The sequence below is a fragment of the Mya arenaria genome, chromosome 10, assembly GCF_026914265.1.
Source record: "Mya arenaria isolate MELC-2E11 chromosome 10, ASM2691426v1".
Taxonomy (NCBI): domain Eukaryota; kingdom Metazoa; phylum Mollusca; class Bivalvia; order Myida; family Myidae; genus Mya; species Mya arenaria.
The window spans coordinates 45,884,997-45,897,400 of record NC_069131.1 but is presented as its reverse complement, the minus strand read 5'-3'; the positions used below and the strand labels follow the sequence as shown (position 1 = coordinate 45,897,400).

The 12,404-nt window shown below is 35.7% G+C and overlaps 2 long non-coding RNA genes across 2 annotated transcripts in view; both read right to left on the bottom strand.

Annotated features, from left to right (window-relative positions):
• Positions 1 to 12,404, bottom strand: part of LOC128205982 (uncharacterized) — a 147,055-nt gene that overhangs the window by 15,294 nt on the left and 119,357 nt on the right. The window lies entirely within an intron of this gene.
• On the bottom strand, positions 9,274 to 12,187 carry LOC128205984 (uncharacterized). Its single transcript, XR_008256367.1, has 4 exons — positions 12,088 to 12,187; positions 11,388 to 11,489; positions 10,235 to 10,324; positions 9,274 to 9,378 (listed from the first exon to the last, which is right to left on the bottom strand). It is a non-coding gene; the product is annotated as an uncharacterized LOC128205984 (long non-coding RNA).

The following is a 12,404-nucleotide window of genomic DNA, read 5'->3' as shown; positions in this document are numbered from 1 at the left end:
ACTCGGCATGTGACTTTCACAGAATGACGTGTGTTTTTATAAACACAACTGAATCGTCTGTTGAATAGATGCAACGAGAATAAAACTCCAATCGGTACAATGAAAAATGAAAATGTGCAGTGTAAAATGTAAACATACAACCGATGAGTTGGCGGTTGTAAAATGTAAATTGGTAAATCATCAATGTTACAAACCTAAAATACACACATACACGTCTGAACTTTTGGCAACGAATGGCCTCCATAGGCACATACCCCTCGCTGTAATATTACTTCTTATATAAATCAAAGCAGTGAAAGTGCCGAGAGACTGGGGGAATGGTGAAGTAGGTGTCATACACAAGGGCAGACAGTGTTATTATCAGTTTTGTGCTACATATAATCCTATAAAATACCATCGTTACTATAATCTAAAACAGAAATATCAAATGCACGTAAAAGACCATGTTTAACAAGAAATCCAACACCACCAGAGTCATGCCTATCATTTATATGAATGTTTCTTTTATTTTATTTCCAAACCGTGCATAATTGTGTACATACTTTTTATTAAAAATCAAGAAAATGAATTTCTGCAATGCCAGTGAAATCAAAATTTAAAAAGGGTATACAGTTTTCTATAAGCATATACTTATCGCTATTCTTGTTGATATTCCGACCCCTAACGTTCCAACCCCGGCTGAGTTTTAGCGCCTGCCACGACCATAGTTGCCCTGTTGACGTTCGCCATTTTGCACACATGAAAAATAATTTCTGTCATTGTCATATTGGAAGCCACGACCACCACGAGCGTTTCCGCGAAATGCAGGTCTCCTAGGCTCCACATCAAACGAGCGACCATTATTACTCTGCCCCCAGTTACCAGATCCGACCACCGATTTGATGGTGGATAGCTTTCCTGCCTAGGGTTTATATAATTTTCACCATCTCTCTAATTCATGTTTCGCCACTCCTCGACAACCAGGTTGCCCTGCATCCTGACATTATACCCCTTGTATTTTCGCATTTATTTTATTCAGAGCCCAATCTCCAGCAGAGACTTAATCAAAGCGACGTCAAACATTCATCTTTTAGCACTTCGCACATGTTTCCTATCTTCCGCTGACTTGGCAAGAACGAGGCCTGGCTGTGACACACTGTCAGTTTATTTTTAGCAACAAATTTACTACATGTACTTGTATAATATGCAACCCTTGACCTTCTGTAAATAAAAAAGTCACCACCATGGAATGACACCAGCGAATAAAAACATTAAAACTGCGTTTCTGAGGCACTGCTGAATGTCATAGAAGATGGTTTATTTCATATCCAAAAAGCCATACGGCCCAAGAGGACAAACACAATATTTACAAATATTTACAATGTTATATACACATACATGCTTTGGAGAAGGCACACAAAAAACAACAAAAATAATGTTTAAACAAGAAGAAGAAACCAATGTTACTTTATAAACAGTAAGTTGTCTAACATCGCCAATTCAATCTTATTATTATAGTACTATATGCGTCAGACTTGAAATTTTAACAAAATCACTTAAAAGAGATTTCAGTATGGCATGATTTTATGATGAGTGCATGCTTAGAACTATAACATTTAAATTATTTATAAAGAAATATCGTTTGCATCTGATTATAAATTTGATATGTTAATCTGTTTACATATCTAACCATGCAGGAGCTGACCTAGCCACTGGTCGAAAACGAAAGTGTGTCTAGGAATTTTGACATGGTGATATTCAAAAATGTATATACATATACATAACATTTACACACAATATTAACATAACGTAAACATACAACAAAATGAAAATATGATATGCGCTGTTTGAAATTTGTCAATATCAATTAGTTTGTGTGTTTGCCATGTAAGGTGCTTGATAAAAATAATCGATTAACAGGTTTACAAAGGGTTAAACAAGAAGAGCTAACGATGAGTCACGGTCACGTTTATCAGCTTACGACAAACTACAGTTATATTTTTACACTTTTGCAGTAGTCTATGCGTGGCTGTGATTACATATTATGGAAATAAGTCACTTATGTGAGTATAAACGTTGCATGTAATTATTTATTAAAGAACTTAATCATTTGTAAAGCGTGTTCGAATCCAATGCTGAGAGCCTTAATCCGAATAAATGCTGTACCAGTACTAAGTGACGTATTAACAGTACATTTTAAACTAAGACTTTGATTAATAAACAATTAAAATGCATATAACATGACAATAAATTAATTTACGAAAACTGTCAATTTCTATTTTTTTAGATGCAAGTGTACAAAAAAGGCTTGAATCCAAAGAAAAAAAAAACATCAAGTGAATAAAAGCATTGTGAGTATAACAGTTAGTCATTATGTCTATTTTTGCAAACACAGTCAAATTAAATAAAAAGGGGCTAATTAACAAAATGGAGATTATTTATATAATAAATTGAATGATTTAAAATACACCTTCTGAATGTACAACTAGGTATTGAAATTTAAACATGAAATATATTCACTGCTTGTATAAACTATGCACATAACACTCTACGTAGAAAAGCTTTATAAGCAAAATTTGACAGTTTACGTATTACAGTCTCATTTTGGCTAGTCATAAGATAAAAAAAAATTGCCGTTTGAAAACCCCAGACATCCATAATTTAAAATAGGTAATACTAGCTTATCAAATAATTCTAATCTATGTTTTAAACTTATATTTGTGAAATTGTACAAATATTTATTAATTTAAAAAAATGCCTTCCTTGACTGACCTTCAAGTGTTATCTGGGTCTGATTAGGTGAGCCACCAGCTGTGAAAACGATACCTAAATAACAATTTCTATGATTTCACCATTATATTCATAATTTAGGTTCCTGGGTATTAATCCTGATTTTCTAAAAACCATAACCTTTGTTTTTCCTACATTTACTTTCATTTTCCATGTATTGCAATACTCCAGTAAAATATCAAATCCTTTTTGCAAGCCATCTGGTGTTTGAGAAAATAGAACAATGTCATCTGTATATAATAGCAGGCATATTTTGAACATATACATTTCAATCCCTTCATAACCATTAAGTAAAAGCATTTCTTCTACGTCATTTAGATATAATGAAAAAAGCAGTGGCGATAAACATTCACCCTGCCGCACCCCTAACATACAAGAGAAATCATCGCTAAGAGTATTGCTTACTTTAACTCTTGATTTGATACAATCATACATACTTCTTATAACACTTAAAAATTTACCTCTAACGCCAAGCCTTATTAATTTCTGCCAAAGGTTTGGTCTAACCACATAATCAAAAGCTTTGCTAAAATCTATAAAACCGCAATATAACTTTTTATTATTATTAATCATATGGGAAATGAGTCCATGTAGTACAAAAACATTGTCAATAGTGCCCATCTTTTTTCTAAATCCAGCTTGAGCCTCAATATATACAAAATAATGCTCTGCCCAATTATCTAGTCTATTGCTTAGAATATGTGTAAACAGTTTACCTAGAGTACTTAATAAGGTTATACCTCTATAATTGTTAGTATTATTAATACTGCCTTTTTTATGCAGTGGCACAATGAAGCCCTCAGACCAATTATCCGGGAAAATGCCTAAATGCAATGCTTTGTTAAAAATTGCATGTAAACTATTTAGCATTTCATTTTTCCCATATATCAGAAATTCATTTAGCATATTATCTGGACCTGGGCTTTTGCCAGATTTCAAGTGCTTGGTGGCTTTTAAAATGTCTTCTTTTGAAATGTTTGAATCTAATTCTGAAAACATATCTTGAAATTCTTTGTTTTCAATGCGTTCGTTAAAATACAAAATATCCGCATCTGGATTGAAAAAATGGTCACTTGGATTACTAATACTTTTAAAATAGTGTTCAAAAGTGGAAATATTAATTGTATTTGCTTTCACCCCACCTACCTGTTTTAACATATTCCAATATGCCTTAGCATTTTTATGTCTTAAGTCTTCTAATTTTCTTGTCTGTTGCATATCATGTTCATATATATATTTTCGTACAGTTTTTTATATTGACCTCTAGCATTAACAAGTTTATGGCGATTTTCATCTGAACAATTTAGTCTAAAATAGTTAAGAGCATGATTAAAAGATTTCTTTTTGTCTTTACAATTATCATTATACCAGTCATTTTTAGTAACATGCAAAATACTATTATTAACATGTTGTTTGATAACCTTTTTGAACAATGGCGTAGCAATATTATCCTCAATTTTTACAAAATCATTAGCATGTTTATTTAAATCTGTTCTATATCTATCACTGACATCTGCTAATGAGGATATTATAGATGTAAATCGATCTTGGACAGTTTCTGAGCTAAGTGCATCAGTATACAGTGTTTGTTTCATAATGTCCCAAACAAATTTGTGATTCACCGTCTCATACGAATTTGGTAAAGTATCAATGCTAGGTATATAAACAAAGTTTTCATATTCAAAATAAATTACGTTATGGTCAGATAATACGTTTGGATCATTTACTGAAAACACATGAAAACATGCGCAAATATCTTCTGATGCTAGAACATAATCAATAAGACTACTTCCACTACTTCCAACAAAAGTACATTTACCAATATTTAAATAATTTCCGGCTCTGCCATTTAAAATTCTAAGACCAGTTTGTCTACACATATTAATAAAGAGTTGGCCATTTGTGTTTGCACCTTTATCTTGTGAAAAACGACCTTTAAAAGAGTCTACAATATAATCATCGGGTAATTCCAAACCATCAATAACTGTATCATATGGTACAGAGTCTGCTAAGGTTGCGGTTCGGCTGTTGAAATCGCCACATAAAATAATATTAAATTTACTATTAGTGACATAATGAATGTTAGCTATAGAATCAATTAGCCTATCAAAAGTATTTTGGTCATTTCTATTATAACGAGAACTTCCCTCTGGAACAATGTAACATAATCCAATAAACAAGTCATCTCTGAGCCCTACAGTAGCACCATTAATTTTAATCCAAATCAGATCATCTTCGCTTTTCATAAAAATTATATCATCTGTAACATATGTATTCTAACATAGACCATAATACCACCAGAATTTCTTTTACTATTTACATGTCTTACTCTATGTACAGAAAAACATTCAAAACCAGTCACTGAATAATCAATTACCTCTTCTGACCATGTTTCAGTTAATAATACAATATCACTCTGATTAAAAATTGATGTAATTTCAGGTGCATTCAGTTTGTTACAACGTTTGGTAACAAGACCTTGAGCGTTAAGGAGGGAGAACCTAAGATTGACCTTCTCCTGCTGCTCCTAGTGCTGCGGATGAGTTTCATCGTTGATCGACGTCGGCTGTGATGGTTGAACTGCGCCGTCCGGATCATGGTGTGAGGCCTGATTGCAAACCGCGCTCACGGGCTGCTTTGGTCTGCCCCCATCAGAAGACACGGTAGAACCCGACTGCATGCCCCCACTTGCTGCCGCGGACGGTAAATTGTTCGCAGACTGCAGGGGATCTTCTTCTGAATGTGAAATAGTGTTACTAACAGCGAGAGTTGCAGTTGAACAATGCACTTGTCTCACGGCATCATTGCCAGTGGAGGATTGGGCGGCTTTCGTGACACTTTTATCGGCCGCCATGCTTTTAGATTTACGGGAGGTAGAAGCACGGCTGACAGAGCGTCTTTCCCGACTAGTAATGAAAGTTGAAACGGCGCGCTGGCGGGCGCCATTTCCCCGTGTGGTCGCTCTAGGAGTGCGTGAAGATACAGGTGTCACGAAAACAGTGTTGCTTTGATGTAAAGATGTCTCCTTCTCTAAACCGAATTTGAAAAGCGAAGGAACCGATGCGTTGTCGTTGGAGATTGGTACACTTTCGCTAACTTTGGGGCTATTGTGAACTGAAAATGGATTTTCTTTGTGTGTGTTTTTGTTACATGCAGCAGCTTCACTATATATTTGACTGCTGTTTGCTTGTCCAAATAGTTCCGATGGTATGGCAGAGAAACCCTGTGCATGATGGCCCGACATGTGAGTGGCCATAGCGTCAATTTTCCTAGCATCATACATTCGGCTTTTTCCCAGAACAGAAAACCAGTCTGGCAACTCGTCACGAATCACCTGTCGATCTCGAACTAACTTTGCTGGGTAGACGATCTGTACCTTAGCTGTAGGGAACCTCGATTTGGTTTCAACAAAAGTGGACGAAGTCGTCTCCGAGCTTCTCTAAGTTTTCTTTGGCAAATCTCGGTCAATGGACATTGGCGAACCTTTTAGTTTAAATACATGACTCATAACAGTTTCTATGTCACCAAAATCGCGGAAATTGACAATAATGGGCCGGGCTGAATCTCTTCTTGATTGTCCTATGATCATGTGATAAGATGGCCACGTCTAAATTTTGCTCTGGACTTTTAGCGTAGTTTTATGGATTTTCGCAATTATTCAGTGAAAAAAGGTGAACTATTTTGGGAATATGTGTTTGTGGGAGCTGTGTTTAGTGAGCTATGGGAAAATCTAGCAGGAATAAAGTGTCTAAACGTAAAAAGGGTAGCAGTACGGATGAAGAATTTTTAAACGTAAGTAAAGTGTTCAAAATCGGAGGCCCGGTAGATAATAAAGAGGGTCAAATCGCAGTAAGTGAAATTTTAAATCAAACAAACTCTGTACTTTTTGATTACTCTGCTGTATTTAACGCAAGTAATTGTGAAAGTTCAAACGCCTCAGATAAAATCATAAATAACACAACTGCTACGATGGCCAGTAACGCGCCTTCGGATATTTCTAAAGCGGACATCTCGACAATTTTGAACGTGCTGGAGAAGATTCAAGGTCAAATTAACAATGTAGAAGCCAGACTAGAAACGCTAAATACTTTGGAGAAAAAGGCTGACAATTTTGATAGAGATTTGAAGAAGCTATGGACCTTGGTTCATGATTCAAATAAACGTTTTGATGAGAAAATCAATACCATTGATGTAAAGGTTGAGCATCTGGACTTTCGGCAATCTAAAATACAGTCAAACGTAGAAGCTTTAGAACAACAAAATTTAAGGATGAAAAACGAGTTGGTTTATATGAAATCTCAAAGCATGAGAAACAATCTGATCTTTGGTGGAATAGAAGAGGGTCCGGAGGAGAAACAAGCTGATGCACCTATCAATATTTTGCCCCAGGGGGGGGGGGGGGGCTGCGGGCAGACCCAGGGGAATTAGACAAGTTTTCCTTTTGGGTGTCTAATTCCCCACCCTGGAGCCAATACTTTTGTCTAAATCCCCATAGTGGGAGATGCTTTGTGTATCTAATGTCCCGGGGATAGATGGATGAAGGCAAACCTAGTGCCAATATTGCCAGATAAGCATTTTTTTCACCCGACATGAAAGAGCTAGAAGTCAGCCAGCCAGAAATGTCATCCAGATGACAGTTGTTTTATTCATTCCAACCAATGCTTTTTAAATATATGGAGAAAAAAGTTGCACCATTTTATCTATTCTGATGGAAAGCACATCAAAACGTTTCCCTACCTACTTCCTAGGTTTAATAAAACAAAACTTTATAAAATAAATGACTTCAGCATTACTGTTTTTATATTCAAAGGGATGACTACCCTTTGCTATATTTTGGAACTTAAAAAAGAATGTCAGAAAGTATATAAAAGTATACATTTTTAGAAAGGTCTCTTCAATTATTATCTCTGTCATGCAATGACAAAGTCAATAAAATTATTTGGATGTGAAGAGATAAAGTACACATTGAATGCGCCGTTTAAAAAAAAAAATTGTCCTACAGAAAGGGGCAACCCCAACACATATTTGTTTGTCGCATTTCATACCTTGATACTTTTGCAATTTGCCTTTAAATGAATTTTATAACATATATTTGGAAATCACAGGGGATATAAATACCACATTTGGAGTAATAATGAAACTAAACCTCTTTTTAAAAAAAATCAGTAACATGGTTCCCTCAAGCAAGAATAAATGTATAAAATGCACTAACAGTTTGGTGTATAAAAATGCACTAATTTTTTGTTGTTAGCTGGTTAACCCTTTTCTGTAGGCTTTTTTTGTTTTAAATGTTTTAAATGTTACAAATAGTTTGCATTCATTTTCTTATTTCTCTGTTCAGGAGCAAAAAACACCACTGTATTTGATATTAAATGAAAGAGCTTGAAGAAAATGTTTGTTTTGTTGTGTTTGTTTTTAATATTGTTGTGTTTTTTTGAGGAGTGTGGGGTGAGTGTTACGCCATTTTCAACATTATTTCAGTTATATCACGGCAACAGATTACTTTTTCATGATCCCTGGTATTTAAAACAAACCAGTACCAGGCCTGTCTTCCACAAAGCGACTTGAGTCGAGATCGTGCTCAAACTCAAAATTTCAATATCAAATAATGACCTCAATATTATTGCTAATAATTTTGTCTGCCTGTGAAACATGGGAGTTTCACAAGCGGACACAAATTTAGTGCAGTGGCAATACAATTGAATGAGATATCCAATGTTGAAATTTTAGTTTTAGCAAGATATCGACTCGAGATGCTTTGTGAAAGCCGTGCCAGGCCAGTACATTTTTGAAAGAGGTCCACCAAAGGAACATTCCTGTGAAAACTTGGATGAAAGTGGGCAGTGATCAGAATAGCTCACCTTGAGCCTTTGGCTCTAGGTGATCTAAAAATAGACCAATCACTAGGATCAAAAATATATAGAACATTGTGAACTTCATTTTTTATTTTTATTTTTATTGTTTTTACATAATATATTCATCAAATCTTTTTGGTACCCTCCTCCGTCCAAACCTCGAAACATCTACCATGATATCTGAAACAGAAGTTACTCAATTAAGCATGATTTTATAGTATGCAGGTTGTGGTACCTGGGATAGATAATAACCATGCTTTGGCAGGAGTACATGGTGATTTGAGTATACAATTGCACAAAAGTAATTTATAAGTATATTTTGATTCCAGCTGTGTATTATAAAGGGTTTTATGTAAACTTAAAATATTTATACATACATAAAGTATAGTGCTGAATAGACAATACAACTCTTAAAATCTACATATCATGTACTCCTTTTGAGTAAAGTTTAAACAAAAGTCATTGCGCGGTTTAGGAGGAGTTGCACTGAAAAGATGTTATGGACATATTCCTACATAAACCCCCTCCCCCCCCCAAAAAAAAAAATATATATATAAAAAATTCTGACTTTTTGGGAGTATAAATATTCTAATATTATATGTAAAATATATAACTATTAAGCTGAGTAGCATGGGTACTCACCGTCTGGTGCACTCTGAGCCTGGCTATGGTTTGGGCTCCTAGCGGAACTTCTATGGGTAGTCGCAGTCGATGTGGCAGCACCACCAGGAGTTGTCTCTGTCCTCAACTCTTTCTAGAAAAACAAAGTTTTATTTAACAAGAGAGCCAATAGTCCCTATATCGCTAGCCTGAGATCACAATACAAAGACTTAGACATTCCCATGACAGAGGAGGAGCAACAGTATCAGTAGTTCCTTGTAGTACCGGTAGTTGTATGGAAACAAACATTCTGACAAAATACCAGTATGTTTGGGTGAAAAATGTGGCCTTTGAAGTGTATACAAGGTTTTACTAAAATTTGACCGAATACATAGTTTTTAACCCCACGCAACCCAAATTCAAACTTAGCCTACATTTCATGTAGACTCACATTTTGCCCGTATTTCATACATGAGGATTGGATGTTAAATGTGGCATGTAGAGAGTATAAAACGTTTTTTTTTAAGATTTGACCTAGGGACCTTAATTATTCAACGTAGATGAAAAGATTTAATCTGAGACTTGGTAGAGGGTCACCCAAGGAAAATATTTTGAAATTCGACCATTGGTTCAGAAGTCATCTGAAGCAATTGCTATAAATAAAACCGTGACGACCACAACTACGGAGACCGTGCGATCACAAAAGCTTACCTAATAAGAAAACTAACTTTATTTAGTAAATTATAACATGACTTTACCAAACTTTTTAACATATATTTTGACAACAAATAAAACAAAATAGGTTGTTTTTAATTCTAATGGTAGATATATGGGGTGTTGTGTTTGGAGGTGAAAAAATGCCATTAGAGTTCAGTTCCAGTTTGTACAGACATTCTCTTTACAATTTAAAAGTTTTCGATTTAAGCAAATCAGACATGTTAATGTTAAGCCACTTCTTTATTGTTGAGACATTTGTTCTTGATGTACCTGTCATGATGTGAATGCTTTACCTTTTTCAGAGACCGTGTCTCTGCAGCCTTTGCCTGGCCCCTTTCTCTGTTTGCAGCGACATTGTTGAGGTGCTCCAACCAAATGTTAACCTGTTTCCATACAAAATCAACATTTAATAAATTCACATTTATCAATTTGGAACAAACACCTAAATATAGCGCACATAGATTAAATTAAATTTTAATTAAACAAAAATATACCATTAAAGATGAAAAAACGCGTCCGGCATAGCCTTAACCATATTGACCCAATTACAAACGAATCAATGTATTTGAAACTTTAAACGATACTGCTCTATTATAGACCATTTATTAGATTTTTTATGGCTCAATCTGTCGATTCTGTAAACCAACTATGCATGCTAGGGAATGGAAGAAACAGATTATAGCTCCATATAATAATCTTACCAACTCGACCACAGCTACCCTTGTGGGCAGAATGATAACCGAAATTCACAATTGCAGCATCACGAGGGGTTGCATTAGTTCACGGTAGGAAATATTTATGGAAATATACCGTTGTAAAGACGTCGAGTCCCAGTAGCTCAGTCGGTAACAATGCGGGTTGCCAATTTAGGGGCTTTGAGTTTGAATCCCTGCTAGGCCAACTTTCTTTCCGACCTTTGAAAAAAGTCATTGCAACAAACGTCATTCGTCTTGGGGAGATTGTTGTGTGAATTACTGGTGTGAGAAAACCAGGAAACACATGAGTAGGTGAACTGGCCACCGTGATATGACTGAGAAATTGTTAAAAACGGCGTTATATCCCAATCAATCAATCAACTGTTGTAAAGTCAAAAATGTTTAATACTTCATTCGAAGCTAGTTTAATAGCAAAAATAGCAAAAGTATGGGTTGTTTTGCATAATAACTGATACTTCTGAAGTGACAGGTGATCCCCATTATTCTTTTCTAAGATTTAAACAGGGTTTTACCTGCGTTAAGCATCTATATCCTAGAAACATGGTGCTTTACAATTCTGTGAAGTTTGATTCAAATCCATTCAATAATATAGAAGTTATGGCTAAGACACGAAACGGTACGGACGAACGAACGAACGAACGAATGGACGGACAGACAGTGCAATCACTATATGCCTCCCACTTTGTGGGGGGCATAACTATTGAGGCCGGCTAAAGTGGTTGATACAAACCTCTCCCACTGGTAAAGTACACTCTTTACTAAGTAGGGCTGCATCTGTACTGCCATCTGTATGTGCCCTCTGTAAAACGTCAGAGGGTGGCAACTCGACTCCCTATAAACAAATTGATAGAACAATTGAAACAAGAATTTGTCAATGCAAGCCATTGCGCATCACCACGCTGAATGTTTGTAGGTAAGTTAAAACGTTGAAACATGAAATGGTTTAAAAGATGACCTTTGTAAAGGGTTAAACAAAAAGAAATACAAAAAATAAAAAAGAACTATGATCCCACCCAGTCTGCCCCAGGCACCAGGGCTGTGGTCCAGGGGACAAATGAACAATTCAAAGTGAAGGTTTTGTCATAAGGATTGCAAGTTGTAAATATCAATACACTGGGTCAAGTAATAAACAGATTATGATATCATATTATATAACAAATTATTTCTATAAATTATGTAAAAGGGTGATCCTTCAAGATCAAGAAAAACAACTCATAGAGAAAATTGCAGACTCGGTTTTATTGAGTCTGTTCATGAGTAGTAATTAACGATAGTGACAAAAGAAGAAATTGATCAAAACGGACTTTATGTCAAAATCGTAAAGGACAGCGCGCGCAAAAACACATGGCAATAGAATGGAACTTTAATACGATATGCCAAAATAAATTATAGTAATGATGAACATTTCCTGTTTATATTTAATACTGTACCTTTAAATATGGTTGTGAGATCTTTTGAGATGCTATCCATCCATTCACACATCTCTTTAACTGAGAAGGATGAAACGTGTGAAAGTTTGTCCGCCATTTTTTTAGTGCGACAGTACAGTTGTCTAAACTCCGGGTACCGGGATACGAAATACGGTTGTCTATACAACTCCGGGTACCGAGATGTAAAATCCGTCTTATGTCTAAAACCCGGGACCCGGAATTATTCGGCGTGTCAAATTCCCGCCTGTCGGGAATTGTCTTCTGTCTAAAGTCCCGTGTATGCCCGCCGCCCCCCCCCCCCCTGGGGCAAAATATTG